At 48.5% G+C, this 3,179-nt stretch overlaps 1 protein-coding gene across 1 annotated transcript in view; it reads right to left on the bottom strand.

The window, feature by feature from the left end:
* FSTL4 (follistatin like 4) overlaps nucleotides 1–676 on the bottom strand; it is a 400,176-nt gene extending 399,500 nt beyond the window's left edge. The window contains exon 1 of the mRNA XM_081827062.1: nucleotides 425–676. The gene's annotated coding sequence lies outside the window, so the exon portion shown is untranslated. The remainder of the gene's footprint in view (nucleotides 1–424) is intronic.
* Between the last annotated feature and the right edge of the window lie 2,503 nt (nucleotides 677–3,179).

Raw genomic sequence — 3,179 nt, 5'->3', positions numbered from 1 at the left:
TTGCTGCTATAAACATCGGGGTGCACGTACCCCTTCGGATCCCTACTTTTGTATCTTTGGGGTGAACCTAGCCTTGTCTTAAGATAAACTGCTCGATGATGTAGTACAGCATGAACAAGACTAATCGACTGTCCTGTTTAATAAAGTGAGATCCTGCCCCAGAGGTAGCAGAGGCCACAGAGCTCACAAGGATCAGAGAGAAAACAGAGCAAAGCCGACATTACCTCATGCTTGCAGGGAAGGTGGTGAGGGCTTGGCAGCAACTCAGGAAGACCCAGAACAGCGCACAGAGAAGACCCAAGGACACAGCAAAGCTTTTCTTACTCCAGCGCTTCGCGGGGAGGCAACTCATCCTTTCAAACATTTCCAAGGCTATTTTTTATTCTTCCAGTAAATTTTTAAAAATTCCTTAAATTCGACTTACCAGACTAAAGCGATGGTGGGAAGGGGGTAAAGGTGCCGTACTTTGTAAAATGCATCATTCCCAGGGCCACAGGGACGTGCTCTGTGAGGAGAAGGAGGGTACATTCAGCTCGCATGCCGGGCTGTCCAGGGGAGACATATAATCTGTGCTTTCAGCCGGACAGCCCTCTGGTCACTCAAGTTCAAGCTTGCTGAGAATGATCGTTCTAGTTCTCCTTTTCTCCTTTAGTCCAACACGCAAGTAAGAAGTCCCACTTTTCTTTTTCCTCATAATCTGTGCCAGAGGCAGGGGCTGAACCCACAAAACCCAGAGTGGAATTAAAATTCCTGCCGGAGTCCCCTCCCTGCCCGCTGGTACCGTCTCGTGAGCTTCAGCCCCTGCTGTCCACAAGCCTCTCCCTCTGCTGTTGCTCAGCGTCTGCATCCTCCAGAGACTCTGCAGACAGGGCTGGCCTCTTCCTGATCCCCACACTCAGAGTGATGAAAACAGTAGTGCCACTGTTAGAACCACTGAGGTAGACTTCCGGCCTACATGGGTGGCAATGGCGGGGGAAGGAAGAAAGGCGGGATCAACCCTACATTTCTTACTTACTGCTCACTTACACTGGACCGGGTGACAGCCCCTCCTGCCTCCTGCCTCTCTGATCCCTCGAACAGACTTGTTGCTGGGAACCTGCTTTGTTGGTTATTTTCCATGCGCCTCTCCCCCAAACCCATGCCCTGTCTTCTTCCTGGCTCTGTGCTCCAGGAGGCTGACCTCTATGGACCACGGGCAGCACTACCAGCTCTGCTTTCCTCTGGCTCTGGTTGGGTTCGGCCCATGGGAAGCGCCAGTAGATCAGAGGGTGGGAGAGACAGGCTGGGTATCTCTCTACTTCCTCACTGCTTTTCCATCATCTCTCTATGACTATAGCTCCTGCCGGGCAGCCCTCCTCCACAGCTTAGCTCTCATGGGGCTTTGTCAACATTATGTCCTCCCCCTGTCCCTTTGGTCCTAGGGGTGGTAATAACTTCCCACTGGGGACCTCACCATCCCAGTATGTCCCCTTAGCCCTTCTTACACCAACATAGGTAGTTTTCTCATTAAAACATCTTCATTTGATCCACCGGGGTGAAACCTGTTTCCTTTCAAGATTCTAACTGATATATCTGCCACTCTTCTGCTTTACAGAGTCTGCTTTCTCCTCCTCAGTGGGTGATGCAGAGGGTCTCTGAACAAAGAGAAGGCCCAAGAGACACCCATGGTGCCAGGATGATGGGTGAAGCACACACTTCAGGTGTGTAGGCAAATGCTAATGCAGCACGGCGAGCACCCACTTGGAAAGGACGCCTAAGGGCAAATATTTGTAATTGCGGGTGATGATCAATGAGGTAAGCCGGCTAGATTCTCTGAGGACAGAAGCCCTCACTCTGATGATTTACACATTCACTCAACACTTTTTTGGAGCACCTACCAGGTACCAGGCACTTCTCCAGGTACAGTGAGCTGACTTGTGGCCCCCAAAAAGATATGTCCACATCCGAATCCCCAGAACCTGTGAATATGACCTTAAAAGGCAAGAGATGTGACTAACAATTTTGAGAGGAAGAGTTTATCCTGAATGATCTGAGTGGGTCCTAAATCCAAAGACAAGTTGTCCTTACAACAGTGAAGGATAGGGAGATTTGACAGAAAGAAGAGGAGAAAGCAATGTGACCATGAGGGCAGAACCTGGAGTGACTCAGACACAAGCCAAGGAGAGCCTGGAACCGCCAGAAGCTGGATGAGGTGAGGAGGGATCCTCTCCTAGAGCCTTGGAAGGGAGCCTGGCCCTGCCAACACCTCAATTTTGTACTTCTGACCTTCAGAGCTGTGTGAGGACAAATTCCTGCCATTTTAAGCTACCTAGTTTGCAGGACTTCATCATAGCACCCTAGGACACTCATACGCTAGGTTCTGAGGATACAGTAGTAATCAAGACATACATGGTCCCTACCCTTCTAGAATATATGGTCTGGGAGAACAAACAAATAATGAAAAAGTGAACAAAGATAAATCATTACAAACTGTGGTGAGTTCAGTGATGTACTTAGAGAAAGCTATAGAGTACTTTATTTGGATTGGTAGTCAGGGCAAGCATCTTTGAGAGATGACCTTTGAGCTCAGACTTGAAGGATGAGAGGTAGCCAGTCACAGGAAGCTCTCAGGGAAGAGCATCCAGGCAGAGGAGACAAACCAAAGGCCCAGGGGTGGGGGACAGACTAGCATGTTCTAGAAACACAAAGAAGCCCAATGTTATTGGAATGAGGTCAGAGAGGTAATGAAGGCCAGGACACACAGACTTGTGGGCCATGGTAAGGTCTTGGCATTTTATTCTATGGTGAAAAGGCATCTGATGGTTGAGGATGGAATGCTGGGAGACACTTAAAGGGTTTATGTCAATCCCTCGTGTTATTGATGAGAAGTAGCTCAGAGGGGGCATCACAGGAGAGCAGGGAGGCCAGTTAGTAGACGGCTGCCGTCTTCTAGGCAAGCAATGAAGATGGACTGTGGTGACCCCTCAGAGATGGAGAGAAGAAGATGGATTAAAGACACATTTTGGAGAGAACTGTCAAGAATTAATAGATATGGGGTATGAGAGAAAGACAAGAGTTAAGGAAGATGCTGAGATATCATGTTTGAGGAACCAGATATATGCCAATGAGTGGCAGCTAAAAGCAAGAGAATAAAGGAGGTGATAAACAGAAGTTAAAAAGCAGAAATAAGAATTGGAAAA

Source organism: Leptonychotes weddellii, chromosome 7 (assembly GCF_054177405.1).
Source record: "Leptonychotes weddellii isolate Sample4059 chromosome 7, ASM5417740v2, whole genome shotgun sequence".
Taxonomy (NCBI): domain Eukaryota; kingdom Metazoa; phylum Chordata; class Mammalia; order Carnivora; family Phocidae; genus Leptonychotes; species Leptonychotes weddellii.
This window is presented reverse-complemented; position numbering and strand designations above follow the sequence as displayed.